General features: G+C 34.4%; 1 protein-coding gene across 2 annotated transcripts in view; it reads left to right on the top strand.

Moving 5' to 3' along the window:
- Positions 1-14586, top strand: part of SkpA (S-phase kinase associated protein 1 SKP1-related A) — a 100259-nt gene that overhangs the window by 73059 nt on the left and 12614 nt on the right. The gene's annotated exons all lie outside the window — the stretch shown is intronic.

The raw sequence follows: 14586 nt of genomic DNA, 5'->3' as shown, positions 1-14586 counted from the left end.
GTGGCAGTGGCTGTGTTGGTTGAGCCACAGTGCCCCATATACCTTTGCACCCCTTAAAAAACTGGAATTAAAAAAGTCATAATGGTTTTTAAATATTTGTCTGAAGAAAATTTGGAAGTCCAAATCCACAATATCTCAGTTACTACAGCCATGATTGAAACGTGGAATTTAAAAAAAAAATCTAGAAATTGGTTTTTAGATATTCACATCATTTATTCAAACGCAGCTCACACAGTGATAGATGCTTGTAGTTCACAATTCATTAAAGTTTGTGCTTTGACCGGCAAATCTCAACTACTATATACACATATATATGTTTTTTATTAGAGATTTTTCAAGATGAAATTTATCCAAAAACCTTGTCAATTATGCCAAAAAAACATGGGTAAAAATTTGGTGGCGATTAATGGATTAGTTTCTTTGTTTACCCCAAACAAACAAAAACCTTTATTCCTCTTTATATAATAGTATAGATTACTTTTTTAATGTAAATTAAATTTTATTATTATGTAGTATTATTCATTTAATTTAAATAATTCAGTTCAAACCCTGTTCACAGTTCATTAAAGTTTGTGATTCAACTTGGAAATTTCTGCTACTAAATACATACATTTTCTTTCCCAAGATTTTTCAGGATGAAATATATCTAAAAACCTTCTCAGTTATGCCAAGAAACATCGGTAAAAATTTAGTAGCAATAGATTGTGTAGTTTTTTGTTTATCCCAAACAAAAAAAAAAACCCTCTTCCTCTTTATATAACAATATAGTATTCGATTGTTTTGAATCATTCAGTTCAAACCCTGTTCACTATTCATTAATTCAATTCGTGTATATATATTATTATTTTAATATAATATATCCAGAAACCTTCTCAGTTGTGCAAAAAAATGGGGGTGAAAATTTAGTAGCAATAGATTAGATAGTATTTTTATTTATCCCAAACAAAAAACGTTTTTTCTCTTAATGTAATAGTATAGATATATTAAAATATTTAGAACAGTTTATTGTACATAATTTATGTTTTTGTTTGCGACAAAATTAGCTTTGTTTTGAATTAAATGATCATTATAGTTACCATCATGAAGTTGTGAAATTTGACTGCGTCTGTAACGTAGTAGGTTAAAAAAGAAGGCCTAGTTTAAAAACCCAGTTACCAAAGATCGTTTTAGGAACATCTATGTTCAGATTTCCTTGAATTTAAATAATGATTCCTTGCTATTGAGTTGAACTAATTAAGATAAGTGACACAGTTAAAATTAACCATAGTGTAATTATAGAATGGCCTTAATCGATGTTACTGGTTTGTGCCAAGTACAGTCATTGAGAGTAAATGCTTATAAAGTTGTTCACCTATTGATATATGCCAGTGGAATTTTTTTATAACATTATTATATGTATCATTTCATTTCGATTGGAAAAGCCTGAATATACTTGTAATATGTATAAATGATAATCAGTCGTCTGGTTTCACCAGTCCATTTCTATTATCTGATAATTGAATCCCTGTGCTACTTAATGGTTGTTCTCAACCAGTCATTATCTGGTGTAGTAATTATATTATCTCTTTCTTATTCGGAAATGTTTCTAGTTAGTTTAGAGCTAATGATTGGTTGCTAACCAATAACAATTTTTATTATGTATTAAAAAATAAGCAGGTAAAGGAAAAATTAAAAAAAATAAATAAGTTAAAATCTGAATAAATGCATGAAAAACGTCTACGATTTCTTACTATGCTGTTAGAGCAGTTCTATCTCGCATGAAAATTTCTAGTCGGATTTAAAGAAAAATGGAGGTGGCTGTTACGAAATTTGATGACGGGATACTGAAATGTGAAAGGGAATGAGGAGAAACGTTTCCTCAAAGAATATAGCTACGGTTTTTCTTTATTTTCATTATATTTTAGGCATTAAAATATAATAGCATTGATTTTGTTGTTGTCTAAATCCATCTACTATTAGTTGCTGTCCTTAGTAAACTAAATGACTGGCATCCTCTTTCATGAATTATTCGATTTGACTTCTCTACAAACATTCACCTTTGTAGTAGCAAATAAAACAGATTACAATCATCATGCTTCTCAAAGCATGCACTATAATTATTGCCAGCTGTTTAAGATGTTTTGGCTTATTTATTAGCACGTTTATTTAACCACAGTACTGTAAATAAAATCTATTAAATTGCAATATAAAATATTAACATTACATCGAAATATGCCACCAAAACTGTACAAAACTAGAAGTAAGAAATGCAGAAAATTGACAATATATGTAATCATCAGTGTTTATATAATTATTAAAATTATTTGAATGACACAGTTTAAAGCAACTTGCAAGCTTTTTTCAAAGAATATAACTTTAATCATGTTGATCTGTTTGTTTATGTATAAAAATTAATTCACACGAGACATAACTTTATATTATAAGTAAATCTTATCTTTAAATAAATTATAAATCTTAATTTATGTGTAAAAAGTAATATCCATAGTAATTGGAATTTTTTATTACTGGTTTGCCCTTTACTTGTAAGATAATTATGTAAAAACACTTTTATGTTGTAACGAGAAAGTTTCCATAATTATGAATCCAAGTTCATTCCTTTTTATGTGTAAAGTGGCAAATAAATATTGAAATATAAATCTAATCAGGTTGTTTTTTTTTATCTCATGCCATGAAATGAATTTTGCATTTGTTTCAACTACTTTCACATATGTTACACGATTTCCTAGTCAACTCACACGCTTCCTTTATATATTTTTATCAGTCAGTATGTCTGTTTATAACATTAATTTTTGTGTTTAGCATCATTTGTGTCTTTCATCCATTTTGATGATATGGTTAAAAACTGAATGTTTGTAATGTATATATTTTGTGAACTCCATTGATTAATGATAATATTTCTTTAGAGGGTGTTTTGACGATGATTAGCAGATTTAAAAAAAAACAAAATTGCCAAAAATCAACTGGTACTTTTTTTAAAAGTTTATGTTAAAGCCGCCCTACCTACCGTTGTACCATTTCAATAGATAATTTTTATTTTGTAGAATTATTGTAGTACTCATGTCAGGTATTTTTTTTTTATTATTCATTCAAGTGATTATTTTTTATTACTTGTTTATACATTGAGTAATTTAAATTAGGTTAATGGATATTGTAACATAAGTATTTGATGCCATTATAATTTTAAAATTATTTTTCTATTGAAATTCAAGAAAATTAGTTTGAAATCTTAAGTAAAAAAAAGAAAATAATAATACCCACCCTTGCAAGTTTCATTATAGCAATGTGTTCGTACACTTTTTAAATTCAGCTTAGCAATTATTATGAACTAATTTTTTTTTATGTAGCTGTAATTTTTGTAGGTTAATAAAAATAAGTGTATACTTAAAAAAAATTTTAATTATTATAATTAAAACAACACCTTTACAGTGTGCCATAAGTTAAAAATTTAGTTTTGATATTAGTCAGGGCGGTGCCGAATAGTAATTTTCCTATATTAATAGAGCTCTGAATAGTAATTATTCTATACTAAAGAGCCCCCCCCCCCCAACTGCATATAAATATTTTCATTGAAGGACAAAAATTTCTGAAATCTTCATCAGGAGAAGGAGCAGATGAAGAACTTCACCTGGTGAGAACTTCATCATTAGACAACCTTAAATGCCTGCTATTTCTACAACATAAAAAATATATTTAAACAAATTAAAACTGTCTGAATTTTGATTGGTCATCCATTATTTTATTTATTTAAATGCTGCATAACGATGTTTAGTCCTTTATTTTCATATCATTTTTTCTTTTTTTTTTTAGCCCTATTGTCGTTTTTTTAGTTCAATTTATTTATTTTTAGCAGCCCTGTTTTTTTAATTTTTATAATTGTTTTTATTATTTAATACTTTTTAGTGATCGTTGAGAAAAATTTACAATTCGAAAAATTTACAATTCGAAAAATTATGTATATCCTATTTAATGTAATGAGCCAAATGAGGAGACCGTAAACTTTTCATTTTGAAAATCTGATGATTGTTTGCAGAGATATTATAATAGCACCCCATGCACCTACCAATACTGTGCCCCAGGGCCATCCTGTTTATTACCAGTTGGTGGTGATGATTGGTCTAGCTTCACATGAGGTATTCGCATCACCTTACTACCGCTTGCAGTCTCACATGCAATCCCCCACAGGAATCCCATTATTAAACAAATTTAAAAAAAAATTTATTTAGTACATTATGTAAATTTTATTTTATTTTTGTAATATTTGTTTGTTAGATTTGAATCATTAGGTTCAGACCCAGGTAATGTAGTGAGAGGCTCACAATTCATTAGTTTGTGCTTTAACCGGCAAATCTCCACTGCTACATATACATATATGTGTTTATATAGCCTATGACACTCCTGGTAATCTAAGGATTTCAACATGGAGTCATACATCTAAATTAGTTCAGCCGTTGAGCTGCTACGGTGGAACAACCGTACATACATACACCCTAAATACATTACACTCTTTTTTTGGGCAGACGTATAATAAATGAATCTTTTTTTTTTGCCAGTATAGACCTTAAATGAATTTTGCACCAAATAAAATATTTAAAAACTAGTTTTCTAGGTCATAGAACTGAACTTTATCATTTATTTAACATTAATTTTAAGATGGTAGTTTGAGGAATTATTAATATATGATGGTTTCTTCTAAAGTATTATCTTTTTTTTGTGCAGAACTATAGATACAGAACTATAGAACGATAGATGTGAACATATATTGATGGTTTTGTGTATGGTAGGTTACTTTTAAATGTGTAGTTCATTGAGATAAAGAAATTCAGTATTCGAAGTAGTATTTACAGTTAAAACACAATAGACCCCTCTCGCAGGTTTACTATATTTTTCATAGTTGTTTTTAAATTTGGTACAGAGGTTTGTAACACTTCATGTAAAGAATTTTAATTCAGTTAAATCATTTTTTATTACTTTTTATTTATCACTTTTAAAGATTTTTTTTTAATATAAGACTATAACATCTAATTTTCACTTAGCTTTTGTAACAAAAATTTATTTTTCAACAATTAAAAGTTTTATAAGGGTTTATTTTATTAAATAAAATTATGAGCAGTATTCATTGAAAGCAGTAAGATTACTGTTTAAAACCGGTATTTACTTTATATCAGATTTGAGCATGAATTTATGAACTAGACTGATATTAAATTCATTGATAGTGAAATTATCTTATTTTTAATGTACATTAGTATGGTAATAAGTAATTCATATCGGTCATTTATAATTCAGATATAATAGATACAAATCTTACAGATATTAAAATAAAAATATAACAATGGATATAGAAATACATTAAATAAAATCCATTGCAACAATAATAATGCGTATTTAAAATCATATAATATATTTAGTGGATTATAAGTAATATTTATGGAAATTTTAAACAGAAAATAAGCCCAGTCCCCACCATCATTCTTTTGAAAACCGTGTCTTCTGTCATGAGATTGAAAGAGGCTTTTAAGTTGTAGAGTACTTCGAATTTAAACAGTTGAAACATCAAGAAGTTTTAATGTGATCCATAATTACTTTTTTTAAATTATTGTCAATTAATGATTTGACTTACCCTTTTCGTTTTTTTTAATATGCTTACTGAATTTACTACTAAATAATAATGATGAACAAAATTAAATTAAAGATAAGTTAGTTTAGTATAACTATAAATGAAAATGCAAGTTGTAGTTGCAAGAATTATTAAATTACACTTTTACTAACTTTCAAACCTTTTTAAAATGATTTTGAAAAACGTTATATAATTTAATTTAGAAAATGTCTTGAAAACTGCAATAAAATTCTGTAATACAACCTTATGTTACAAAATAAAAAACAAGGAAGCCCACATTCTGCTTCCATATTGTGTGTAGTTTCTAGAAAAGGTATTTTCAAGCTTTACCTGTTCATTTTTTTGGGTATCAAAATATTTTAAGATGAATAATAATAATTATACAAAAAATTAGTTCCATTTTGTGGTTATTAACTTTTATTATTATAATTTGGTAATTTTATTATCTGCTTAATTTAGTATATCACGGGAAAAGTTGTCCTTTGAATATATATATATCTTTTGCATAAGACATTTTCTTATCCGTTAGTAAAATTAATGGCTTGTTTTAAATAATGTAAATTGTTTAATTTTGAGAAAAAATAATTTCCTTGGGTAATTGTTGTCTTCTATTTTTTAATCTTTATTCTGCATTAGGTAAAGTGTACTTATTAATTTCAACTCATTCTGCGTGAAATATTGTTGTGGTACTTCACCAGCTTAAAGTTTTGTTTAAATTTCTAAACATACAGTACTAATATTTATACTACGGGTAGGAAAACTAGATACTGTTAAAAACAGAATGTCTACAACACTACAGAAATTATGTACAAGTTCATAGAAAATATTTGATTGATGATAATAATATTAGGTATTACACAATTTTATGAGTATTGAATTTGTTTATCCTGATAAGAAAATTTTATATAATGATTTTAAATATAATATTTCTTTTGATACAGTTACAGAAAAAAGATTAAATAATACTCAATTTAATTTAACATGAATGTGAATATAAGTAATCAAGATTAAAATAGTATTCAAAATAATATATAAAAGTAGTAGTAAGTAATTTATTAAATTTAATAAATAAAAATCATTACATAGTAATTTTGTTGTAGTTATATCAACTGATAAAGCCGATTCCTTAATCATAAACTGATTTTTTGTAATGATATATTTATTCAATTTGCAGAATACCTATTCATAATACAAAAGTGTCCCATAAGTTTTCATAGATATATAGAATACATAAAAATAAGTAAATGATTTTCATTAAAACAAGTTTATTTTTACTATGTATGGAAAATTATGGGACACCTGTGTATATGGAAAATTATGTTAGTGTAATTAATTTATCTTGAAAATGTAGTAACTCCAATAAGTTAAAAAAATTAAGAAAATATTTGTAATTATAAATTTAAATTAGTAACTGATGTTGCCAAACATTAAACATTATATTTACAAAGATTGTTAAAAATATTGTCTTAATTTTCACTACTACTTGTACTACTGACAATCTTTGATCTTACTGTTGTTCTTGTTATAAGTATGAGTATCCTTCAAACTACATATCTTAAGTTTTAACAGAATCATTTGTGCTATCAAAAAGTGGTATATGATATATGCAGATGTTGTGCTCTCTGCAAGAATATGTGTAGTTTGTAGTTCAGCTTTACGAGTTTCATAAAAATTAATGTTTCGGGTTTTTTTACTGTGATTTTGAACTGGGTTTGAATTCCTGTAATGCTTCCAATTTTTTTCCACTATAAAATTTATATCATTAAGTGACTGTAATTGAGTTTAAACTTATTGCTACTTTGAGAATGATTGAATAAATAAGTACATTATTATGTATTTTTATTATTCTATCTTTGAATATGTAACGTTTTTGAACTTGTTCTCACAACTGTTTAATTTTGAATATTATCATCGAATGGCATCGACCGCACTTTAGAATCTTATGGTAGCCCCCGAAAAGGGCTGTTAGGGCTGTTGAGGTTTTTGGAGTGATAGCCCTTAAAAAGGTCTCGTGTGTTTTGCGAGGTGGCCCTGAAAAGGTTTGGAAGCTGGACTCCGGCGATGTCGGCACGACTATAGTTGGGGGTTGCGGCTTGTCCGTTGGAGTCGGACCTAGCTTCTCCTCGGTGGCAGTTGAGTCCGCATTACAGTGTTACAGTGGTGGTCCCCAGAACCTCGCAGTGTCGGGTGTGGGATCTCGCTCTGGGCCGGCTCCTGCTGATGTGCCCGTTGGTCGGCCCGCCGGCCAGGGGGCTTAAAGCTCGGAAAGGTAGCACAGCGGCTCTCTCGGCGGGCCGGGCTGGCCTGCTGCTTGGGCGGGGATGTTGGCATCCGCTGGGAGGTTCTACGTTGGGCCGGCCAGGGAACTTCATTCTTTATCCATCTCTTTCTTCAGGTGGTGGTTGGGGTTGAATAAGCTGTCGCTGTGCTGTTACTGGTATTTTATAGGCGCCTGCGGGTGGTGGAGCCGCAGTACCGCTGTGGTAGGGGTGAGTTGCACGGTTAGCTGGTTTGGTGGGCAGGGTACTTGTGCAGACTCGGAGGTATACTGTACTCCCTCTGACATCTGAAAGGCTGGCATTGCGCTTGCCGATATGAACCTCAGGATGTATGTGAAAACTACCCCTCCCCCCCGGGTTTAGACGGGCGGATACGAATCTAGAACTGATGGATCTCGTTGTAGTTCAGTTGTCAGGGCGTGGTGTGGAGCATTAAACCTCTAGACGTATACCTTTAGTCGGGTGCTTTTCCGGTTGATTTCATAATCTTGCCCTGTGAACGAGAGTATACGGGCTTCACAAGGAGCCTCGAGTCTTGCCATCACGAGCAGGGCCGGAGTGCTGTTTGAACACTTTGTCGTACACCTTAAATGTTGGTTGCTCTCCTGTCTATTCTACGAACTTATTTTGACAGATCTGGTGTAATGCTGCCTTCGAAATCTGATAATTATTTACTAAAGTAAATGTCTACCGAGGCATTTACATTGGTTGCATTCCCATTGAGGCCTGGCTGATGACTGTGAAATGTAATCAGTTAAAGGGTCAAAAGACGACCTCCGGTAAAGCCCCTCAGGGCTTGGAACGGAGAAGGTGGTTTGGCGACCGGTAATGTCACAAGGTGGGTGTCTTCCCCTGCGTGGTTGGGATGTAATGTTGCTGCATTCTCTCTTTCCACAATGGACTGAGGTTCTTCCTCTGCCTTTGGGTGCTGCCAGTTCCCGGACTGTCTCCCTATGAGCACTTCGCTTGATGGCGTGCCGGTCGCGGCGTTGGCCCGATTTCTTAATGCGAACAGTACTCGCGGCACATTTCACCTAGTTTAGTTGTTGGACGTCCTGCATGAGGGCTATCTTCATCTCCTCATTATGACGCTTCGTGGGATTCGCCCTTATATTTTATAGTAGTAGTCGTGTTGTTCAGTGTTCAATGAGCCGGTTGCGTAACTTCATCCACTTCGGGTGGGATGAGAAACTAATGGACGTTATACGCATGGTCTCTTCGCTGATGTGAGGAGTTTTCGGGCGTTTCTTGGGTCTCTTCTAATAAATATTCCACACAGTTTCTTTCGGGCCATGGTGCTTAAAAGGGATAAATTGGCTCGTTTCAACCTGGCTGATTCGGGTCTGTGTCAGAGTTGTGGTGTAATGCGAAACTTTTCACGTTTTGTATGTCTATCTTTGATATGAGGACAGACGATTAGAGGATGCGAGGCACCGCGGAGATATTGGCTCTTAGTTTGATTTGACTATAAATTGGAAAAGCCGGGCCGAATGGGTTATACTAGCGAGTTTTATGAAATATTTGGTTATTCAGCGAGTTGGGGAGGGCGTATATGAATGGCTGTTCGTGTAACACGGGTGTCTAGGGTCGCGTGGGCGTTTAGCCCAAGTTACCGTGATAGGAGTTTTGAAGTTTTATTTTGTTATTTTGCGATGTTGTTCGTTTAATTTTCTTTTGTTGTAGGACATTTAGCTCAAAATTTATAATTTGTTCTACTCATAGAACAAATTTCGTGTGAGTAGTTTTGATTATTTCATTTTCGTAATGTTAGTTTATAGGGTTTACATCAGTGGAAAAGTCATTCGTGGTATTTGCTTCGGTGGCATTCTGAAGAGACCTCAATTCAGAGTCAATCAGTATGTGGGTCGAGAAAGTGACCTCCGATAAGGCCCATCAGGGCTAGGTACGGAGGGGGTGGCATGGCAAAAATATCCGAGTCAAGTTGGTCAATCCCCGGTGCCTTTCTGAGTACCATTGGGCCATGTCAATGTGATCTACAGCCCGCATGTCAGGAAAGGATTACACCCGCCCTAACGCCTGGTAAGACCCCACAGATAGTGTGGTCTCGATCACCAAACCCGCATTGAACACTGAACAGGACGTACAATGGCCTTGGCCGGTAACATGATTTTTATTAATACATCCCAGCTGGAAGTATCCAGACACCAGTACGACATACATGCCCCTCGTGATTTGCACGACGGTGAACTGCTCATCAGACAAATGAAGCATCCAGTAGACACCCAAAGAATCTGAGCCAACTACGACCGCAGAGAGCGGCCGTCTCCCACGAGAATGAATAACATCAACCCCGTGGAAACCGACCACCCTATCCCCGACCGTATACGGCTCCTGGAGCAAGAGAAACTTAAGGTTGCGCTCCTCAAGGATCGTCATGGCTTCACTGGTGGCCGCCCGAGAATGTTGAAGATTCAACTGCCCCAGACGCAAGCTTTCCCAGTTCAGGCGTCGCCGTAGGCTGTATTATTTACAGCTTTCGCCCGAGGTATATCGTCGACATAGCTGAAGGCAGCCACCACTAATCCACTTCGACGGTGATTCTAGGGATGTTCAAGCTTATTTGATTGAAGGCCCCGGTTGGCTCCACTGCCGGGACCCTTATTCGTTTCGCTACTGTGACTGCTTTATTGGGAAGACCCTGTGGAAATGGCGCTTCGGGCAGCAGTGACGCGACGGAGCCAAGCTGCTTCTACATCAATTTGCCTTGTCAGCCATGTTGTTCTAGCCACGGAAGTATCCGTTTGAAACCCACCTACTCGATCTAGCTGGCTCAGCTTATAAATTCCGCAGCTTTCGTGAGTACTCTTCATCTTCATTGTAGCTTGGATTTCCTGCTCGTCCGCTTCACGATGATGCAGCAGTTCGTCAATATCATGGATGGTTGCCGCTCGGAGATATAGTCGAATATCGAGTCTTAGCTGCTCCATCACTACCTGAAGCTAGTCGGTGAATGAGTTTCCCCGTAACAAGAAAAGCTCTACTGTTTCATTAGCCCCTTGCGTTCGTCCGTAAAGTTGGGACCACAGCTTAGCAGTAGTCTGCGGGCGCTTACATTAATGCCGAAATCGGTCGATGGACTTGAGCCAGTCGAGTTGTTGGGCTTTGTACTGCCTGGCCCAGGACAGACCATCTCCTTTCAGCTGCCCTTCGGCGCTGAAGGGCACTCTGCTCTTTTAGCCGAATTTGTAGACAAGAGAAGAACACTTCTGGGTCTTCATGTGGCAGGCCGCTGATGATTGCTGTTATCACTGGCGGAAATGCTGCAAAAATGCCCGCAATCAGGCACTCAATGTTGTTGCGCGCCTTGTGTGTTTTTCTGTCGGTTTACATGTGGTCGGTAGACGCATGACTATATCCATTCTTCTCATCCAGACAATCGTCGCCTCACGTTGGCTGCCACTTGTTGCCGAATAGCTTCGACGCTACGTGGCAACTAAGAACCATACGGTACCCCTGAAAAGGGCTATTTGAGGTTTTTGGAGTGATTGCCGTGAAAATGGTCCTTTGTGTGTTTTGCGAGGTAGCCCTGAGAAGGGTTGTTGAGTCCCGAAGCTGGTCTCCGACGAAGTTGGCTCGTCTGTAGTCGGGGAGTTGCGGCTTGTCCGTTGCAGTCAGACTTAGCTACATCTCGGCAGCAGTTGGGTCCGCGCCAAATTGTGGCATTGGTGGTTCCTAGAGCCCCGCAGTGTCGGATCGGCTTTGGCCGAGGCGGTTCTCCCGAGCGACCCCATGCTGGACCGGCTCCTGCAGATGGGTTCACTGGCCGGCCCCGATCACAGCACCTGAAGCCTGCCATCCTGGGCGAGAAGGTAGTTTCCATTCCCGGCGGGTCAGCCAGACCTGCTGCTCCAGTGGGAATTTTGGCATCCTACGGGTGATCCCGCTATGGACCAGCCAGGTAACTTCTTTCTTCTTCTCCAGGGGTGGTCAGCAATGAATAAGCTTTTGCTAAGCTGGTACCAGTCTTTAATAGATGCTTGTGAGTGTAGGGTTGCACTTCCGTTGTGGTGGGAGAGTTGTGCTATCAGCTACTTTGTGGGGAGTGGTGCTTGTGCAGACAGTTAGTAGGCTACCGTAACTGATTGTAGGCAGTTACTAGGATAACTGTATTCCTGTTGACATCTGTGGCTAGCATTGCACTTGCAAATATGAAACTCGGCATGTATGTGGCAACAGTATTTATAAGTAAGTATTCTCATAATCTACTTACCATCTAAAGATCAAAATCATATTATTGATCAGATTATATCACCCACATGTTGAAAGTGAATGTGACAAAATACAAACATAAATTATTTTATCAGTAGATATTAAAAAGTTAAAATTGACAAATTTAAAATGAAGTATCTGTGTATCAACACCAAGTATGCATGTTAATATAAAAATACTCTAGATGATAAAAAGTATGTTCAGAGGAAAAAAGATAGTGGGATTTAACTATCCAAGGATTCATTAGCATGTTCTATAAATTGAAAAAGATTTTGTAATGATTTTGGTTTTCTTGATTATTTTTAAAGTGTTATTTATTAGCGTGCTTTAATGATAGTCAACATAGATTATCTGTAACATTCATTGGGAGTAATAAGATCTCTTTGTGACATTTGTAAATTATATTTTTATGTGTCTTATTTTGTCATCTTAGGAAGTGTGGCTTGATCTTTATAACATTCATTAGAGTGGAAAAGAGCCATATGCTTTATCTGTAGAACTATGCAGTTTTGTACAAACTCTAAAATTTATTTTATTTAAGCTTATTTATTGACAAGGTTTTATAGTATGGCAAATCAGTCCTTGATTCTTTGTCACAGCCATTTATTTTCTTGAGGACATAATTACAGCAATGTCAAAAAAATGTCAAATTAAAAGTTGTTTAAACACATCTTTCAGATGAGCTAGTAAAATCACAGAACATGTTTGTTCACCCATGTTAGAAACCTCATTCAATGTTAATTTTCAGTTTGTCAGGTGTCATAAGGATTATTCTGAACTACTCTTTTTAAATATCATCTAAGGGTGAAATTAATATCATATAATATAGAGACTTAGTGCAAGTCTTTTGAGGTCATGTACTTTGATTTTGATTATTTTGGTTTGCCCAAGTTCATAACTCGAATGACTAAAAACGTCAATTCCTAAATATTAAACATTATTTGAAAGATATGGCTGTGTTTCAGGTGCAGCTCTATTAGTTAAATATAATATAAATATAAAAATATGATTCTGATTTGTTATATGTCAAGAAAAGTTATTAATTTAGTAGGATATTGAAGTTATTAATTTATTCAGTTATATTTATATGATATCAACATAGTGAGTTGTATATACTATGCTTGTTCAAGCGAATCTACACTACTCATGTTCATACAGATTCTTATCTAGCTAGTTATTAATAATCAGTTAAACTGCATCATCTAGTCTTGTTTTTGCTTTCAACGGAAAGCAAAATAGACAACAGTTTATCATTAATTTTGTGTGTTCAGTTGGAACATGTTACAATGAAAATTATGCTGTGTTGTTTTTCAGCTTTTTTTTTGTAGTGTTGGTGTGAACAGGGGTACGGTGTGATTTTATGATTGGGTGCATGAGACTGGTGGATGTATTCCAAGGAGGAGTGTACAAAATTTAAACAGTTATGCTAAAATACATTTCTGATCGGTTCTAAATTACCTTTCTGAAGAATAGTATTCTTCATTTAAGCTGGGCCAAATATCCAATCGGTCAAGTTTTATGAACATGAGTTAGGAATCAACAAAAACACTTTTGTGAATTAGAATAACTATATGCATGAGGTTTGTGTACTCACGATCTTTACTATCTGGCGGTAATCGGGGAATAAATATGACACTTGAAATTGATGAGATTATGTTCACATAACAAAAAATAAAATGTTGTTCTTCAGCAGGTAGCAGGTCTTCAGTGATTTCTTCTGAGAAAGTGAGAAATGTTCTTGCTCATGGTGATAGACAGAAGCACACAAACTTTAATGCCTTTAATAAAAAATTACATAAAAATGAGATTGCTAATTATTTTGGATAAATTGAAAACATCTGGGAATTGCAAACTTTCCTGGAAACTATGTTCACCAAATAGTTAATTATTTGCAGAGTGGTTTAGACCCCAAAAGTGAGAGCTTGTACACATACTATAAAAATCGCATGGAAATTATTAAAACACTGTAACAAAATACAGTGTGGTATAGATAGGTTTGATAGATTGGTATGTTGCCGAGTTCATGTGCTGTCATCATCATAGAGATTGTGATTTATTTCAGAAAATCTTTGTAGAGATTCTCACTTAAAGCTGTATAACATAAGTCAGTATTTAAAATAACATAAAAACTAAAACAAAAGGGATCAGCTATAAAATCATCATTTCAAATATGTTAAGATTATACTACAACAGTTATTACATACAGTACACTACAATAGAGTATAATATAAGGTCTGTTCAGAAAATAACCAATCTTTATTATTAATTTTACAGATTATTGGTCCTTGTCCTCTTCAAAGTACTCCCTTATTTTATTTGCACATTTTTCTCAGTGGTGTTTCTACTTTGCGATGCAGTCCTGGATAGCTTCATTTGAAGTGGCCTTTAAGATCGTGACAGATTTGCTTTAATGTGATCAATAGTCTCAAAACGGATTTTGAGTCTTTTCATCACTGATCTTAA

Source organism: Lycorma delicatula, chromosome 2 (assembly GCF_047948215.1).
Source record: "Lycorma delicatula isolate Av1 chromosome 2, ASM4794821v1, whole genome shotgun sequence".
NCBI lineage: Eukaryota > Metazoa > Arthropoda > Insecta > Hemiptera > Fulgoridae > Lycorma > Lycorma delicatula.
This window is presented reverse-complemented; position numbering and strand designations above follow the sequence as displayed.